The following is a 20296-nucleotide window of genomic DNA, read 5'->3' on the forward strand; positions in this document are numbered from 1 at the left end:
AATAAATAAAATCAGAAATGAAAGAGGAGAATTAACTACTGACTCCAAAGAAATACAAAGGATTGTAAGAAAACGCTATGACCATCTATATGTCAACAAATTGGACAATCTGGAAGAAATGGATATATTCCTAGGAAGAATCAGAGAATCTGGATAAATTAATTACAACTAGTGAAACTGAAGCAGTAATAAAAAATAAATAGATTTTAAAAACCTCCCAATAAATAAAAGTCCTAGATTGGATGGCTTTACAGATAAATTTTACCAAATATTCAAAAAAGCACTAATACCTATCTTTCTCAAACTATTCTAAAAAAGTCAAGAACAGGAAAGACTCCCAAGCTCATTTTACAAGCCAGTTTATCCTAACTCCAAAACTAGATAACAATACTATAAAGAAAGAAAATTTTAGGCGAATATCCCTAATAAACATAGATGCTAAAATCCTCAACAAAATATTAGCAAACCAGATTCAGAAATATATTAAGAAGGTCGCCGAAACCGGTTTGGCTCAGTGGATAGAGCGTCGGCCTGCGGACTGAAAGGTCCCAGGTTCGATTCCGGTCAAGGGCATGTACCTTGGTTGCGGTTGCGAGCACATCCCCAGTAGGGGGTGTGCAAGAGGCAGCTGATCGATGTTTCTAACTCTCTATCCCTCTCTCTTCCTCTCTGTAAAAAAATCAATAAAATATATTTTTAAAAGAAAAAAAAAAAAAAAAGAAGGTCATACACGATGATCAAGTGGGATTTATTCTGGGGATGAAAGGTTGGTACAATATCTATAAATCAATAAATATGGAATATCAGGCGTCCTCAAACTACGGCCCGTGGGCCACATGCGGATGTTTTTGCCGTTTTGTTTTTTTACTTCAAAATAAGATATGTGCAGTGTGCATAGGAATTTGTTCATAGTTTTTTTTTAAACTATAGTCCGGCCCTCCAACGGTCTGAGGGACAGTGAACTGGTCCCCTGTTTAAAAAGTTTGAGGACCCCTGTGGTACATCATATAAACAAAAGAAAGATAAAAATCACATGATCATATCAACAGACGCAGGAAAGCACTGGATAGAATCCAGCATCCACTTATGATCAAAACTCTCAGGAGAGTGGGAATAGAGGAAACATACCTCAACGTAATAAAGGCCATATATGACAAACCCACAGCAACAGCATACTCAATGGGCAAAAACTAAGTGGTTTCCTTAGGATCTGGAACAAGACAGGGATGTTGGCTTCCATTACTCTTATTCAACACTAGCATTCCCGTTGCAGGAAGTTTCCTGCAATAGGGCTTCCTGGTGCACTCTACCCAGCCCAGCTTGCTTTTCTCCCTTCTCCCCCGCCCCGCCTTCTCCGCCAGCCCGCCTGCTTTCCTCCCTTCTCTGCCAGCCCACTTGCGCTCCTCCCTTCTCCTCCACCCCGCCTGCGCTCCTCCCTTCTCCTCCGCCCCGCTTGCTTGCTTCTCCGAAGCTTTGCTCCCTTCTGCAGCTCTTGGCTTCTTTCTACGCTGTCTTGATATGCAAATTAACTGCCATCTTGGTTGGGGTAATTTGCATACTTGCCCTGATTGGCTGGTGGGCGTGGCTTGGGCACAGCAAAGGTGTGGTCAATTTGCATATTTGTCTATTATTAGGTAGGATAGTACTGGAAGTCCCAGCAACAGCAATCAGACAAGAAATAAAAGACATTCAAATTGGAAAGGAAAAAGTAAAACTGTTATTATTTGCTGATAACATGATACTGTATGTAGAGAACCCTAAAGATTCAACCAAAAATCTACTAGAACTGACATATGAATTCGGTAAAGTAGCAGGATACAAAATAAATACCCAGAAATCAGTTGCATTTGTATACACCAACAATGAACTATCAGAAATGGAAACTAAGAAAATAAACCTATTTGCAATTGCCTCAAAAAGAAAAATTCCTAGGAATACATTTAACCAATTTAAAAGACCTGTTCTCAGAACATTATAAGACACTGAAGAAAGAAACTGAAGAAGATACAAATAAGTAGAAGCATATACCATGTTCATGGATAGGAAGAATTAACACCATTAAAATGTCCACACTACCCAAAGTAGTCTATAGATTCAATGCAATTATTATCAAGATACCAATAACATATTTCACAGAACTAGAACAAATACTCCAACATTTTATATGAACCACAAATGACCCTGAATAGCCACAGCAATCTTGAGAAAGAAGAACAAAGTTGGAGGAATCACGCTATCTGATATCAAACTATAGTATAAGGCCATAGTAATCAAAACAGAACATTGGCATAAAAACAGACATATAAATCTACTGAACAGAACAGAGAACCCAGAAATAAACTAACACCTTTATAGTCAATATTTACAAAGGAGGCAAAAACATACAATGGGGTAAAGATGGACTATTCAATAAAGTGTTGGAAAAATTGGACAGATATTTGCAAAAGAAAAGAAAAAAACTAGACCACCTCCTTACACATACACAAGAATAAACTCAAAATGGATTAGAGATTTAAATGTTGGACCCAAAACCATAATAATCCTAGAAGAAAACATAAGCAGTAAAATCTTAGACATTTCTCATAGCAATATTTTTCTGATATATTGCCTCAGGCAAAGGAAACAAAAGAAAAAATAAACAAATGGGACTACATCAAACTAAAAAGTTTTTGTACAGCATAGGAAACCATCAACAAAATGAAAAGACAACCCACTGAATGGGAGAACACATTCACAGACATAATTACATATTAATAAGGGTTTGATATCCAAAATTTATAAGGAAGTTATAAAATTCAACATCAAAATAACAAATAATCCAATTAAGCAATGAGTAAAGGACCTGAATAGACATTTCTCCAAAGAGGACATACAGATGGCCAATACACATGAAAGGATGCTTAAAGTCACTAATCATTAGAGAAATGCAAATTAAAACCACAATGAGATATCACCTCACACATGTCAGAATGGCTATCATCAATGAATCAACAAACAAGTGTTGGCAAGGATGTGGGAAAAAGGGAACTCTAATGCATTATTGGTGGGAACGCAGATTGGTGCAACCACTGTCAAAAGGAGTATGGAGTTATCTCAAAAAATTAAAAATAGAACTATCTTATGACCCAGCAATTCCTCTACTGGGAATATATCCAAAGAAACCCAAAACACTAATTCAAAAGAATAGATGCACCCATATGTTTATTGCAGCATTATTTACAACAACTAGAGGCCCAGTGCATGAAATTCATGCACTGGGTGGGGGGGGGGGGCGGGAGGGGTTCTTCAGCTCGACCTGTGCCCTCTCGCAGTCCGGGACCCCTCTCTCCTTACTGCCTGCCTGCTTGCTGCTCCTTAGCACTGCTATGGAGGCGGGAGAGGCTCCTGCCACCGCAGCTGCGCTTGCCAGCCATGAGACTGGCTTCTGGCTGAGCATGCTCCCCCTGTGGGAATGCCCTGACCACCAGGGGGCAGCTCCTGCATTGGGCGTCTGCCCCCTGGTGGTCAGTGAGCATCATAGCGACTGGTCGTTCTGATCGTTCTGCCATAATGGTCGTTAAGGCTTTTATTATATAGACTAGAGGCCCGGTGCACAAAATTCGTGCACGGAGGGGGGTTGTCCCTCAGCCCAGCCTGTACCCTCTCCAATCTGGGACCCCTTGAGGGATGTCCGACTGCCCGTTTAGGCCCAATCCTGGTGGGATCGGGCCTAAACGGGCAGTCGGACATCCCTCTCACAATCCAGGACTGCTGGCTCCCAACTGCTCGCCTGCCTGCCTTCCTAATTGCCCCTAACCACTTCTGCCTGCCAGCCTGATCACCCCCTAACCACTCTGCTGCCAGCCTGTTTGCCCCGAACTTCCCTCCTCTGCCGGCCTAGTTACCCCTAACTGCCCTCTCCTGCAGGGTTGATCACCTACAACTGCCCTCCCTTGCAGGCCTGGTCCTTCTCAACTGCCCTCCCTTGCAGGCCGGGTGCCTCCCAACTGCCCTCTCCTGCTGGCCATCTTGTGGTGGCCATCTTGTGTCCACATGGGGGCAGGATCTTTGACCACATGGGGGCAGCTATATTGTGTGTTGCAGTGATGATCAATCTGCATATTACTCTTTTATTAGATAGGATAAAGGCCTGGTACAGGGGTGGGGGCCAGCTGGTTTGCCCTGAAGGGTGTCCCTGATCAGGGTGGGGTTCCCTTGGGGCGTGGGGCGGCCTAAGCGAGGGGCCTGTGGTGGTTTGCAGGCTGGCCACACCCCCTGGCAACGCAAGCGAAGGCCCTGGTATCTGGAATTTATTTTCCTTCTACAATTGAAACTTTGTAGCCTGGAGCGGAGCCAAGCCTGGGGCTCCCTCCGAGGCCCAAGGCCCGCAGCCATTTGTGTTGGGGTTATAATTGAAACTTTATTGCCTTAAGCAGGTGGGCCCGGCCAGGGTGTGCAGAAAGCTTTGCTTCCCCTGTTGCTGGCGGCAACCCTGGCCTGCTCTTTCAAGCTCCATTCTGCCGCCATTCTGTTTGAATTTGTTTACCTTTTATAATTGAAACTTTGTAGCTTGAGTGGAGGCTTAGGCCTGCAACGGCTGGCAGAAAACTTGGCTTCCTCTGTTACCTAGGAAACCTTGTCCTCTGTGGCTGTAGCCATCTTGGTTTGGGTTAATTTGCATACTCACGCTGATTGGATGGTGGGCGTGGCTTGTGGGCGTGTCGGAGGTATGGTCAATTTGCATATTTGTCTATTATTAGATAGGATAGCCAAGATTTGGAAGCAGCCCAAGTGACCATCAGTAGATGAGTAGGTTAAAAAGCTGAAGTACATTTACACAACTGAATACTATTCAGCCATTAAAATCTTATTTCTGGCAACAGCATGGAAAGACCTGGATATTATTATGCTAAGTGAAATAAGCCAGTCAGAGAAAGACAAGTACCATATGATTTAATTGCTATGTGAAATCTAATGAACAAAATAAACTAACAAGCAAAGTGGAGACAGACTCATAGATATAGAGAACAGACTGACAGCTGTCAGAGGGAATGGAAGTTGGGCGTGGGGGAGGGTGGCCTGGGATTAAGCAAAAAAAAAAAAAGTGAAGGAATTAAGCAAAACAACCAAACAAACAAAAAACCTCATAGCCTCAGAATGAAAGGAGGATGAGGGGGAGTAGAAGAGGGCAAAGTTGGGATAAATGGTGCTGGAAGGAGACTTGACTTGGAGTGGCCCACACAGAATACAATATACAGATGAGGTAATGTAGAATCGTATGCCTGAAACCTATATAATTTTATTAACCAATGTCACCCCAATAAATTCAATTTAAAAAGACAGTAAAACATTTTTGGAAAAAAATGAGAGCTGTTAGGAAAACTTAGGAGAGTTGAAAGACACTTTAGCAGACACCTTGCTCAACTTTCTACCTAAGACTTTCCAAACTAAAGTATTTTAATATGAGGCCTCCTTTCAACTTCAAAATATTGCTTCAGTCTCCACATGAGAACAGTTATATATCTAATATCCATTAACTGAGACTAGAAAACAAGCTACTAGGGCTTCAGTATTACTTGAAAATAAAATTATAGTTTATAAGTCATGGAACTTACATGCACTTTAATAGACATGGAACTTAGAACATATAGAATGGAAGATTAATAAATCCTGCAGAAGTCCAAAAAATGTTTTTGAACTATAAATAAAACTCTATGCCAAAAGGTACGCCAATGACAGGCCCAAAGTGTCAAGATATATCAGTAAAAAAAAAAAGAAAAAAAAGAAAGAAAATATTGCAGAACTGAATGCATGGTAGGTCCTATTTGCTAAAACCTGTTTATGTGCGAATGTGATTATATACACATGCAAATACACACATACTGTATATATAATGCACAGAATAAATTATTGAGGGTGAGTGGAATCATTATTTGCTTTGTACGATTTTGTATTTTAAAAACATTTTTGTGCCCTAACCGGTTTGGCTCAGTGGATAGAGCGTTGGCCTGCGGACTGAAGGGTCCCAGGTTCAATTCTGGTCAAGGGCATGTACCTTGGTTGCGGGCACATCCCCAGTGGGGAGTGTGCAGGAGGCAGCTGATGGATGTTTCTCTCTCATCGATGTTTCTAACTCTCTATCACTCTCCCTTCCTCTCTGTAAAAAATCAATAAAATATATTTTTTAAAAATAAAATAAAATAAAAACATTTTTGCAATAAGCACATATCCATTTTATATAAAAACAATAAAATATAGAAAATGCCAACTATATACATGTACCCTGTTGTCTTTATTTCTGTCTTTAATTTTTTTGTCTCATTTCTAACAAATGCAGTTTACCTACCACTTTGTAAGGTGTGGGAAAGGACGGTAAATACTTTCCTTTCTGGGAAAAACTCATATGAAGTGACAAGGTCAGTATGTATCTGAATATTTAGTAAATACACTTCTGTCATCATTGTTTTAGTTTTTAAAATATGTAATACTTAAAACATAAAGTACAAAGGATAACATAACAAATACCTGTTTATAGACACTCAGCTCTAATAGTTTTGTTGTACTTATTTGAGTTTAAGAGGAAATCAAGTATACAAATAAGGTTGGCACCTCTCTATGGTCCTGCCTAGTCCTAATCCCTTCCCTCTCCAGAGCCACCCCTCAACCTGGGTGATTATACTTTTACATCAGAAATTGCTCCTTTGATAGACACAGCAGCAGGGGCCTAGGAAGGTGGTCTTTCCTGCCCAGATAAAGGAGGGCAGACTGGGGAAGGTGGGTTTACTTGGGACCTGCAGGGAGATACTGCTCTACATAAGGATGCTTTCATTGTGATAAGGACACAAGCCAGAGGAAAAGCCTGGCACGGGGAGATGCACAATTATCAAGCACTTACTTTTTTATCTTTCTCCTGGTATTACAAGAAAATTCATAAATTGTACACAGACGCAAGTGCAAAGCTGTCAAGGTAAACTGGTTAAAAATTTAGATAAACTGAGATTTGTTAGAGAGAAAGAGAAACAGAAACATCGATGTGAGAAAACTGATGTGAGAAACATTGACTACTTGCCTTCCATAGTGCCCTGACTTGAGTTCAAACCTGAAACCCAGGCATGTGTCCAGACTTGGAATTGAATCAACAACCTTTCAGTGCACAGGACAATGCTCAAACAACTGAGCCACTCCAGATGTGCAACTGCATATACTTTTTTAAAAATTTCATTAGTCCATGTGACTTTTTAAAAAATATGTTTTTATTGATTTTAGAGAGAGGAAGGGAGAGGGGGAGAAGGATAGAAATATCAGTGATGAGAGAGAATCATTGATTGGCTACCTCCTGAACACCCCCTACTAGGGATCAAGCCTGCAACCCAGGCATGTGCCCTGACTAGATATTGAACCGTGACCTCCTGGTTCATAAGCACTGAGCACACTGGCTGGGCTGCATAAACTCTTAAAGGACGCAACCTAAAAATAATTATATTTACCAATATCATTATATAAGGTGTACCCACCCATCCAACAGAACAGGTGCAGGGATACTACACTGAGTCTCAAAACAAAACACATACATGGTTCATGTCCTTATGGAACCTGCAGTCTACTGGAAAGACCCACATGCAAAAAAGAATCTATCCAAGAAGTGGCATGAGGCAGAGAGACCTGGTGCTGTGATAGGACAATAGAAGGGGACACGACCTTCTATTGTCCTACCAATGGATAGAGAGATTGGGACAACACAATTACCTACAGAGGTGAAGAGGTAGAGTTCCAGAACAGGGGAACAGCATGAAACTAGGTCCAGAAGTAGAAGGGTGCAAGCTGGGGGGCCCTGAGTAACTGAAGGAAGGCCATGCGGCTGGAGTTTCCAGAGCTTGGTTATCAATGAGCCTAGGAAGATAATGGTCAGATCATGCTGCACCTTAGAGAGCTATTACAGAATTTGGTTTCTACCTTGTGAGCAATGGAAAGCCACTGGAAGGAGTAATACATGAGAAGAAGGAGGGTAGTTCTGTGATACGCCTTAAATTTTGAAACCTTTTCTCTGGCAGCACAAAGATGTAAAGTGCAACTGTCTACTTGGCCTCCCTCCAGTCTCAAGGCATTTCCAACAATGGAGCAGGAATATTCTACCAGGCCCAAGCAAGCCCAGCTAAGTGTTCCACATCACATGTCATTCTCTAGATGCCTAAAACCAGAGAATGAACCAGTAAGATCCACAATATACAACAGGTCAGGTCTTTATAACTTCTAAGGAATGGTATGTCCAGCTAGCCATGGCATGTTTTTGTATTGTGATTGCACGCACTCTGAATCTAGATAGTTACCTAATAGTGTCTGACTTTACGTTTAGGGCAGTGGTTCCCAGCCCTGGCTGTATATTAGAATCGCCTGGGCTTTAAAAATATATAGCAATGCCCTTGGGCCCCAAGATCACCTGAGCCAAGACAAGACAAATCTCTGGAGATGGATCCTGGGCAGGTTTTAAAAGCTCTGCCCAGGATTCCAATGAGCAGCCAGGACTGAGACATGCTGGTTCAGGCCCTCAGCCTCTCTCAACTTTTGATGACCAAAGGAATCCAGTGGGGAATCTTGTTAACCTGCGGAATTCTAGTCATTCTAACATAACAGATATTTTCCTAACACCTCTTTCCATTATAAGGAAAATTGGTAGCAAAAGAGTATCTGCCAACTAGAGTCTACTGATGATCTGAATTATGTCAGAGCTCTGTAAAAACAGCTTAAAATTAATTAGAATCAAAGACCTCCACCACTGTTTTTCAGCCTTCCCATCTATAGGTAACGGACTGTGTAGAATTAGGGTTTGGTCTGACCTTGGAACAATCATAATTTTTTTTTAAATATATTTTATTGATTTTCCACAGAGAGGAAGGGAGAGGGATAGAAAGCTAGAAACATCGATGAGAGAGAAACATCGACCAGCTGCCTCCTGCACACCCCCCACCGGGGATGTGCCCGCAACCATTGTACATGCCCTTGACCGGAATCGAACCTGGGACCCTTCAGTCCGCAGACCGACGCTCTATCCACTGAGCCAAACCGGTTTCGGCTGGAACAATCATAATTTGACCCAACTTTTTAGACAAAAAGAAAGGCATTCCAAATTCCCTCACCCAGCTCCTCTAAGCCTGTGCCAGAGTCTGCATTGTTTCCTTGAATACACGTTCTCCATGGAGTTTACCTCCTGTCCAGGATGACACCCACAAGGCTCACTATTTCTGTCTGCAGAGAGACTGGGCCTGACATCAGCAGTCCTTCTCCTGGCTCTGCCAAGGGCCGCGGCTCTCCTTGCAGCCTGCTGACAAATAGCCTTTAAAAATCCTCACATTTTGTGTAATTAACTCTCCTTTGTTCAAGGAGACAAGACAACTCTGAGAGTGCCTCTTGCAGCTAACAGTGGCAAACCTGAGTCCCCTTTGGTCATGGTGTGCTGCTCTGAACAGAGCCCTCCAGACCCTGAGGACGCCAGAGCTTTCCTATTTCCAGTCATTAAAGGAGATTTTCACGTGACAAGGTGGCAGGGTCTAAAACCAAGTCACAGAGTTGGGCTCTTTAAAACCTAAAAGACAGAACCTAAGACCTTATTGGGAAAGCAGGGGCAGGAAACCAAGAACGTGACTGAACATACAAGAAATCCTATTCTCTGTGTGTGTGTCTCTCTCTAAACTAATAGAAAGCACACATTTTACATGTTGGTAATTACTAACAATGGGTTTGGTACTAGTACAGGCACACCTTGGAGACATTGTGGGTTCAGTTCCAGACTACCTCAATAAAGTGAGTACTGCAATAAAGCAAGTCGTAATCTCTTTGTTGGTGGAGGGTCTTGCCTTCAAATTATAAAAAACACAACATCTGTGAAGTGCGAAAAGCAAAGCACAATAAAATAAGGTATGCCTGTATTACCATCTTTGGGTGTAAATTCTCCCTTCCCTACATTTTCAAAATGATGCTTGTAAACCCATTTTGCTCAGCTGCCAATCACATTCCTGCCAATGGCTTTTTCCCCTCAGTGTTTGAGTTGTCACCCAAAAGCACAAAGCCTTTCTGAATTTGTGCTAAAGAGCTTGACTCCCACCTGCCATGCTCTACTTCTGCCATGCACATTTGCTTATTAAAGGTTCTGAAAAGTCCTGTGGTAAATAAGCCCATCTAACTGTTTAAAACAGCTTTTTCCCAAATGTCATTCATTCAGCGATATTTACAAAGTGCCTACTCTAGACCAGGAGTTTTTCTAGGTCCTGGGAATATGTAAGGCAATACACACTCCCTGCTCGCATGGTGCTTGGTGCTAACAGAGGAAGTAAACAAGCAGCCATTTATGTATAGGCTCACACCTATGTATAGGGCACACGATGCCACCGATAGTAACAAAGAAGAATAAAGGACAAAGGGAAGGCCTCTAGTAGGGGATGATGCTGAGAAGAGGCAGAGCGGAGTGAGGAAACAAATAATACAGCCACCTGGATGAAGAACTTGGCTGGATCCCAGAATCCCAAGAGCAGCAAGGAGACCCATGTCCCTCGTGGACTGAACACCAATGAAGAATCCTGTCATTAGCCCTTTACTAAGATGGAAGCTCCTGGTCCCCATCCCCATCACACACGAACCCCAGGGGAAGGACCATGTGTCTAGGGTTCAGTTTTTAAAACACTCTCCCAAAACATATCTAGACACTAAAGTAAACTGTACAAAAATAATCCAGTTACGCACAAGAAACTGATAGCCTGGGAGGACTCACAGGAAGAAGGGAAACTAGACAGCTGAGGGCTAGAGCCATGGGGGACATTCTACAAACAAGTCAACCTTTTCAGACTTGGAGTTTGAACTAAAATGTATTACCTAATCAATAAAATTACTAAATTACAACTTAATAAAATAAAACATTGCATGTGACCATAACATATATAAAGTTCTATTATGGTAACTGATTTTTAGATTCATAGTTAGGGTTTCTCTCAGTCTAAGTTCAGAAATTTCCTGTGTCTACTTGGCCATCGTTACAATTTACCATCTCAGAATGACTGCTCATCTAGTCACATCTGTCCTAACTCAGGACAGATGTGAGGTTAAGACAGATTCTCATGAACAATAATAAAGAACAAATCATTAGCAAATACCTGTGTGGGGCTCACTGCATGTCAGGCACTCCTCTTAGCAAGTACTAAACTCAACTAATCTCCAGGTCAGGCTTGCTCCTATTATATTTAAGAAAACATTTCTTCAAAATATATGTGTACAGACTCCTATTGAAGAGTTTTAATGTTTTTAAAATCTCCACATGAGCAAGAAAGGAGGAAGTAAGAGTACAAAATGACGCAAATCTCAACTAACTAGTGAGCTCATGTTCTCCTTCACGTACCTTCTGAGGCCTGGGGTCCACATTTCCCAGCAGTATTTACTTTGCCCGAGGTTCTTGCTTCCTCCTGTCAATGTATAGGATAAATTTTAAAACCAATAAGCACCATTAAAAGTGACAAGATCAACTTACTTAACACAACTTGGTTTATACAAAGTGGTTAACCACTTTGATTATTCAAGTACATTTTGCACAACGTGTTTCTTATGGAGGTGGGTAACACTTGGATTTCTTGGTAAGTGAACAAGCATTCTAAATGTACCAACAATGCCAACTATTTAAAAGACTGACCTGCAATGTAGTATGAAAAAAGAAATATGTTTTGTAGCAAAAATAATCAAATCCTGTTATACCTGTTTTATACATTTGATATTGGATAAAGAATTCCTGTGATAGATGATCAAAACTTCCAATGCAAGGTGTTCCCTAGGTTTTGCATTTCTCCATGCTTTAACACCCTAGCAAATTCTAGTCAAATGTCATATCATGAATGAATAACTAGAAATAAGTAACATCGTGGAATTAGGGAGATTACAGATTTGACAATATTTAACAGAATTACATGGCAGAAAAAAAGATGGCGACCGGCTGGAAGGTAGGGAGAGAGTGCGAGTGAGGAACCCATAGAGGAGAGTGTAGACGTGTGTGGTGTGTGTGTATGTGTGAGCTAGGGTCAGTTAGATTCTGCACGTCTTCCAAGGGGCTCCCTAACTGGGCAGTCCTAGACGGCGCAGCCCCGCGCACAAAGCGGACACTTCTCAGCGGCTGGTGCGGACGCGGAGACCACGCCATCTTGGGAAACAGAGCTGCCTGAGACGCGGATCCTGGCTTCTGACACAAACCAGGACCCTGCAGCCACTGGGCACAGAGAACTGCTATCACAGCTTCAGACCAACAAACAAGAATCCAGACTTCTCAGCAGAATTCCGTGAGTCAAAGAGCCTACCCCACTCCCAGCAGGCACGCGAGCGCCATAGTAACTGATAGACCCGCCCCTTGCCCAAGCTGCCGAGCTTTGCGCAGGGACGCGCTCCCCACTAGGGAATTTGGCGCAGCACGGGACAGAAGCAGCTCCCCGTCGGGGAAATCTGTCAGTGCGCACAGAGGGCTCCCCTTCGGGGAATTTGGCTTGCGGGTCACAGCTCCCCCTTCTGGGAATCTTAGAGCGTGCACAGAAGGGCTTCCCTTCGGGGAAGTTGGCGCGCAGGACGGACTCCGCCCCCTGTCCGGGACTTTGGGAGAGTGCACCACAGAGTCAGCTCACCTTCAGGATTTTAAGAATGTGCACTCTAGCCGGTTTGGCTCAGTAGAGAGAGCACACACAGGACGCAGCTCCACTTCAGGGAATTTGGCACGCCGGACACAGCTGCCTGGGATCCCTGACTCACAGCGCATTCACACTAAGAGCCAGCGACCCCAATTGTTGGTGCATGCACACACAGGGACCCTGATTCTCAACGAGAAAACTCACAAGGCAACAGAGACTTTGACACTCGAGTCTTGGTGCAGACACAGGGAAACTCTGACTCCTGGCACATCCTAAGGATCTCATTTTCGGCGCATACCAACAGTGTGGTGCAGACAGGGCCCCTGATTCCAAGTGTGCACACGAGACCACACAGAACACTGGGGACACGGACCCTGGGCAAGTCTGGTTCCCACCAACCAAAGGCAGCCACACGTCCTAGTGTCAGAGCACTCCAGTGAAACTCGGGTGGAGCGAAGTCCCCACAGCACACGGCCCAGGTCCACGCAAACGGAAACTTGAGCTTTCTGGTAATAGCCAGAATGGGGAAACGAAATATCTCACAGAGGAAAGAAAATGTGGAGTCGCCAAGAAAGGAAATTAGTGAAACTGAAGCTTGCAACATGACCGAAAAGGAGTTCAGAGTAATGGTCGTGGAATTTATACAACGGATGGATGAGAAAATCAACAACTTATGCAAGAATCAGGAAGAAATGAAGAGTGATATAGCTACAATCAAAAACACCATGGAAAGTTTCAACAGTAGACTACAAGAAGCAGAGGACCGAATTAGTGAGTTAGAAGATCAGGTACAGAAACAAGCTCAAGCTGAACAGCAATTGGAGAAAAAAATTAAAAAGCAGGAGGAAAGCCTAAGGGAGCTTCGGGACAACATGAAACGAAGTAACATGCGTATAATAGGGCTGCCAGAAGGACAAGAAGAGCAGCAGGGTTTAGAAAATCTATTTGAAGAAATAATGACAGAAAACTTCCCGGATATGGGAAAGATAAAAGTTACGCAAGTAAAGAGAGTCCCAAGCAGGATCAACCCCAAAAGACCCACACCAAGACATGTCATAATTTCAATGGCAAATATAAATGATAAAGAGAGAATCCTAAAGGCGGCAAGAGAGAGACAGAGAGTTACCTACAAAGGAACACCCATCAGATTGTCAAATGATTACTCATCAGAAACACAACAAGCTAGAAGTGAATGGAAGGAGGTATACAAAGTGTTGCAAAGCAAAGGACTGAATCCAAGAATACTATATCCAGCAAGACTATCAATCAAAATTGAAGGGGAAATCAGGAGCTTTGCAGACAAAAAAAGCCTCAGGGAGTTTATCACCACCAAACCAGCAATGCAAGAATTGCTAAAGGGAATACTGTAAAAAGAAGAAATAAACAGGTAAGAAGGAATACAGACACAAAAATAGATATGACTGCAAACAAATACCTTTCAGTAATAACTTTAAATGTAAACGGACTAAATGCTCCAATCAAAAGACATCGAGTAGCTGAATGGATAAAAAAACACGACCCATGTATATGCTGTCTACAAGAGACCCACCTCAGAACAAGAGACTCACACAGATTGAAAGTGAAGGGATGGAAAAATATCTTTCAGGCAAATGGAAATGAAAAAAAAGCAGGGGTAGCAATACTTATATCTGACAAAATAGACCTCAAAGTAAATGCCATAACAAGAGATAAGGAAGGCCACTTCATAATACTAAAGGGAGAAATCCAACAAGAAGAAATAATTCTGGTAAACATATACACTCCCAATATAGGAGCACCCAAATACATAAAAAAACTCCTGGAGGATATCAAGGGAGAGATTAATAGCAATACAATCATAGTAGGAGACTTTAATACCCCACTAGCACCACTGGACAAATCCTCTAAACAAAAAATCAGCAAAGAAACAGCAATCTTAAATGACTCACTAGACCAGATGGAATTAATTGACATCTTCAGAACATTTCACCCCAAAGCCACAGAATATACATTCTTCTCAAGTGCACATGGGTCATTTTCAAAGATAGACCATATGCTGGGTCACAGGCAAAGTCTCTTCAAATTCAAGAAGATAGAAATTATATCAAGCATCTTCTCAGATCACAGTGGCATAAAACTGGAAATCAACTAAAATAAATACAATCCAAAGAAATCAAACACATGGAGGCTGAACAGCATGCTATTAAACAAGGACTGGGTCACCAGAGAGATCAAGGAAGAAATAAAAAACATCATGGCAACAAATGACAATGAAAACACAACAATCCAAAATCTATGGGACACAGCGAAAGCAGTCTTGAGAGGGAAGTTCATAGCTCTACAAGCCTATTGCAAAAAACAAGAAACAATGGTAATAAATTACTTAACCCTACAACTCAAAGAGCTAGAAAAAGCGCAGCAAGAAAAGCCCAGTGTAACCAGAAGGAAGGAAATAACAAAGATCAGAGCGGAGATAAATGACATAGAGACCAAAGAAACAATACATAAGATCAACAAAACCAAGAGCTGGTTCTTTGAAAGGATAAACAAGATTGATGGACCTCTAGCCAGGCTCACCAAGAAGCAAAGAGAGAGGACCCAAATAAACAAAATCAGAAATGAAAGAGGTGAAATAACAACAGACCCCGCTGAGATACAAAGGATTGTTACAAAATACTACGAACAACTCTATTCCAACAAACTGGACAACCTGGAGGAAATGGACATATTCCTAGAAAAATATAACCTTCCAAAAATCAATCAAGAAGAATCTAAACAGCTCAATAGGCCAATAACTATGGACGAAATTGAGGCAGTCATCAAAAAGCTTCCGGCAAACAAAAGCCCGGGGCCTGATGGCTTCACAGGAGAGTTTTACCAAAAATTCAAGGAAGAACTAAAACCTATCCTCCTCAGACTATTCCAAAAAATTCAAGTGGAAGGAACACTTCCAAGCTCCTTCTATGAAGCCAGCATCACCCTAATACCAAAACCAGATAAAGACAACACAATGAAAGAGAATTACAGACCAATATCCCTCATGAACATAGATGCCAAAATCCTCAACAAAATTCTAGCAAATCGGCTCCAGCAGTACATCAGAAAGATCATACACCATGACCAAGTAGGATTTATCCCAGGAATGCAAGGATGGTACAATATCCGCAAATCAATAAACGTGATACATCACATAAACAAATTGAAAGATAAAAATCACATAGTCATATCAATTGATGCAGAAAAAGCATTTGACAAAATCCAACACCCTTTCTTGATAAAAACTCTCAACAAGATGGGAATAAAAGGCTCATACCTCAACATAATACAAGCTATATATGATAAACCCACAGCAAACATCATACTCAATGGACAAAAACTAAAAACATTTCCCCTAAGAACAGGAACAAGACAGGGATGCCCACTCTCACCACTCCTGTTTGACATAGTACTGGAAGTATTAGCCATTGCAATTAGACAAGAAGAAGAAATAAAAGGCATCCAAATTGGAAAAGAACAAGTAAAGCTGTCTTTATTTGCAGACGACATGATATTGTACATAAAAAATCCAAAAGACTCCGTCAAAAAACTAATAGACTTAATAAATGAATTCGGCAATGTAGCAGGATACAAAATTAACGCCAAGAAATCTATGGCCTTTCTATACACCAATAGTGAACTTACAGACAGAGAGACTAAAAAGGCAACCCCATTTACCATCGCGCCAAAAAAATTAAGATACCTAGGAATAAACTTAACTAAGGAGGTAAAAGACGGAAAACTACAGGACACTGAAAAAAGAGATAGAGGAAGACGTAAACAGATGGAAGAACATACCATGTTCATGGATTGGTAGAATCAACATCATTAAAATGTCCATACTACCCAAAGCAATCTATAGATTCAATGCACTCCCCATTAAAATACCAACGGCATATTTCACAGACCTTGAAAGAACTCTCCAAAAATTCATCTGGAATAAAAAAAGACCCCGAATAGCCACAGCAATCCTGAGAAAGAAGAATAAAGTAGGAGGGATCTCAATACCAGATTTCAAGCTGTATTACAAAGCCACTGTTCTCAAAACAGCCTGGTACTGGCACAAGAACAGACATATAGATCAATGGAACAGAATAGAGAATCCAGATATTGACCCAAACCACTATGCTCAATTAATATTTGACAAAGGAGGCATGAACATACAATGGAATAAAGACAGTCTCTTCAATAAATGGTGTTGGGAAAATTGGACAGATACATGCAAAAAAATGAAGCTTGATCACCAACTTACGCCATACACAAAAATAAACTCAAAATGGATACAGGACTTAAACATAAGACGGGAAACCATAAAAATACTAGAGCAATCCACAGGCAGCAAAATGTCAGACATATGCCAAAAGAAATTCTTCACTGACACTGCCCCTAGGGCAATGGAAGCTAAAGAGAAAATTAACAAATGGGACTACATCAAAATAAAAAGCTTTTTCACAGCAAAAGAAACCATCAACAAAACAACAAGAAGGCCCACTGCATGGGAGAACATATTTGCAAATGGCATCACTGATAAAGGTTTAATCTCCAACATCTACAGGCAGCTTATACAACTTAATAAAAGGAAGATAAATGATCCAATAAAAAAATGGGCAACAGACCTAAATAGAATCTTTTCAAAAGAAGACAGAAGGAAGGCCAAGAGACACATGAAAACATGCTCAACGTCACTAATTATCCGAGAGATGCAAATCAAAACAACAATGCGGTACCATCTCACACCTGTCAGAATGGCTATCATCAACAAATCAACAAACGACAAGTGTTGGCGAGGATGCGGAGAAAAAGGAACCCTCGTGCACTGCTGGTGGGATTGCAGACTGGTGCAGCCACTGTGGAGAACAGTATGGAGTTTCCTCAAAAAACTGAAAATGGAACTCCCATTTGACCCAGTAATCCCACTCCTGGGAATATATCCGAAGAAACTAGAAACACCAATTAGAAAGGATATATGCACCCCTATGTTCATAGCAGCGCAATTCACCATAGCTAAGATTTGGAAACAGCCTAGGTGCCCGTCAGCAGATGACTGGATCAGAAAACTGTGGTACATCTACACAATGGAATACTATGCTGCCATAAAAAAGAAGGAATTCTCATCATTTGCAGCAACCTGGGAGGAATTGGAGAACATTATGTTAAGTGAAATAAGTCAGTCAATGAAAGAAAAATACCACATGATCTCACTCATTTATGGATAATAAAGAACATTATAAAATTGAACAAAAAGATAGAGACAGTAAAGCATCAAACAGACTGTCAAATTACAGGGGGAAGGTTAGGGAGAGATGGGGGAGATAAGAGATCAATCAAAGGACTTGTATGCATGCATATAAGCATAACCAATGGACGCAAAACTCTGGGGGGTGAGGGCATATATGGGAGTGGGGTGGGGTGGGGCAATGATAAGATATGTACACATATAATACCTTAATAAAAAAAAATTGGAAAGAAAAAAAAAAAAAGAATTACATGGCAAAATAAACAATGCATGTGACACACAATACAGCCCAAGCTGCCTGGGAGGCCTGTGGCGCAGTCCGGCTGTGCTTCCCTCAACTCTTAAAAACTCAATGTGGACATTACAAGCAGTTTCATGTTATGTAGATAAAAAGATTAAGCTTTCTGTACTCAATCCAGATTCTTCCAGACCAGTATCAGGAGAAAACAGACTCTCTTGGCTGCTGCAATCTCTAAGGCCCTGCATTCACCTCTCTCCCTCATTTCCATTTCTGGCTCTCTCCTACCTTTTTATTGTATAACATCAAGCATCTGAAAAATGACCTGCCTATAAATGGAGATGGCCTGCGATGTGTACTAATTCTTTCCTTTCTTTGTTCAGTTTTGTAAGCACTTCAGTTTTCACTCCAGGTAAGGAGAGAATTTTTCTGTCAGGTATTTCTTTGAGATTCTTTTCTTCAGGGTCAAGAGCAAAGATGGAATGATTTTTCTTTTTCCTCTTAACCCAAGATGGACTATGCCCTCATTTTAAGGGGAAAGGGGAGAAGACCACTTCTCTCTTTGTGTCTTTCCTCTTTCACCCAGTCACTGAAAAGGGTAAATGTAGGTGCTGGAGATCAGCAAGCAGGAGCTAAACTCAGCTGCCTAATTTAAGAAATGTCTGAGACATTTCTCACCCTGGCAGTTAAAACTGACCAGTTCCCAACCTTTCATGGCTCAAAGCCCCAGACTTCGGATTTTTCAGACAAAAACTCCTTTATGACAGTGCTCCCGCTTAGCTAACCAGAACCTGGCCGCGCTGTTTTCTATTCAAGGTGGGCCCCTTCAGCCTTTGGCAGACTTGGAAAACAAAAACGACAGCTTTGGAAAACCTGGTTCATCTTCCCAGCCAGAAGTGCAGAAATGTATGCCGCAACCTCAACTTCTGACAGGCCTCTGGATTGTCCAAAGCAGAGGGAGAGCACCCTGGAGTCTGGCTGGAAGGAAACTGCATTTGCAACCTTCCCTTTCAGCTCACCCACCAAAATTGTGCACTTAGGAAAGGCTGCACATAGCCCCTCAACCCTGCAAGGTCCCTGCACCCAAGCGGAACATTTTCTTCCTCTTTCCGCCCGCAGTTACTAATGCAAAATCTCAGCCAAGGATGAAAGGAGTAAATGACAGATCACCGAGTGTCCACAATTCCGGTGAGCCCAGCGTGAAGGATTGGGGAGGATGCCGCCTCGTCGCTATAATGAACGCGAGGAAGGTTCTTCCCAGGAAACCCGCCAACGAGGAAGGTCCTCACGTCGCCAAACACTGGGATGCAGCTCGCAGAGAAAAGGCGGTTCACCCCGATCAGTCCACCTGGGTGGTGTGGGGGTCGGGTGTGGACATCTGTGGAACCAGCCCCCGGCCGGGCCCCGAGCTCACCCTCCGTTGAGTCGGAGCGTTTCCGCGGCCCTTCCACGTAGCTCAGCGCGGCCTCCGGGTCTGGGGGCGAAGGGCGCGGGTCCCGGCGTCCGGAGCGGGAAGCCCGCCGGCCCGCAGGTCCCGCGTCGCCGCCTGGCCCGGGAAGAGCCGGCCGCGGCGCCGGAAAGAGGAAGCCCCACGCGCCAGGCCCGCTCGGGGGGCGAGGCTACCACCGCCCCCCGCGGCTCCCGCGGCCCCCGCGCGTCGGTACGTGTCTGTACGCGCCACCCGCGGGCTGTGCGCGTTCACACCGCCAACCCGACGTGCGCGCGCCGCCTGCTCCTCCGTGCGCGAACCCGCCGCCGTCCCACCGGGCGCGCGCCTCCGGGCCGGGCAGGCGCGGACAGAGGCCGGAGGTGGCGCGGCAGCGGGACTTTGCCCAGCAGCAGCCAGTCGGGGATTTAACTTTGTTGTCAAGGTAGAGTTGATTAATAAACAACTGAGAAAGGCCAGAACAGTGCACAGGCCTGTGGAGTTGTAACTACAAACTTTAAATGTTTTTTTCAATTACAGTGGATATAAAATAATATATTCGTTTCAGGTGTACAAGGTGAAGGGATTAAAAAGTACAAGTTGCTAGTTGTAACTTAACCTGCAGAAGTGCATGAGACAGCAGGATTTTAGAACCTGTATGGAAGTCACTCCCAAAAGTGTTAGAGGTTTCATTGCCCTGGAAAAGGTAAAGTAGTTCTGTTTGGATATAACCTACATGTTTGTTAACTACCTAA

At 42.7% G+C, this 20296-nt stretch overlaps 1 protein-coding gene across 5 annotated transcripts in view; it reads right to left on the reverse strand.

The window, feature by feature from the left end:
- The window catches only part of CHST10 (carbohydrate sulfotransferase 10), a 45230-nt gene extending 25424 nt beyond the window's left edge, over window positions 1-19806 (reverse strand). For 4 of the 5 annotated variants that reach the window (XM_079791877.1, XM_079791873.1, XM_079791875.1 and 1 more), the window contains exons 1-2: window positions 19530-19806; window positions 11363-11426 (exon numbers count right to left, since the gene is read on the reverse strand). The gene's annotated coding sequence lies outside the window, so the exon portion shown is untranslated. Of the gene's footprint in view, window positions 1-11362; window positions 11427-19285; window positions 19486-19529 lie in introns of those variants that run through there. The other variant, XM_079791874.1, reaches the window with a different exon arrangement.
- Window positions 19807-20296: the final 490 nt, after the last annotated feature.

This window comes from Cnephaeus nilssonii (genome assembly GCF_951640355.1).
Source record: "Cnephaeus nilssonii genome assembly, chromosome: 15".
In the NCBI taxonomy this organism is placed as follows: domain Eukaryota; kingdom Metazoa; phylum Chordata; class Mammalia; order Chiroptera; family Vespertilionidae; genus Cnephaeus; species Cnephaeus nilssonii.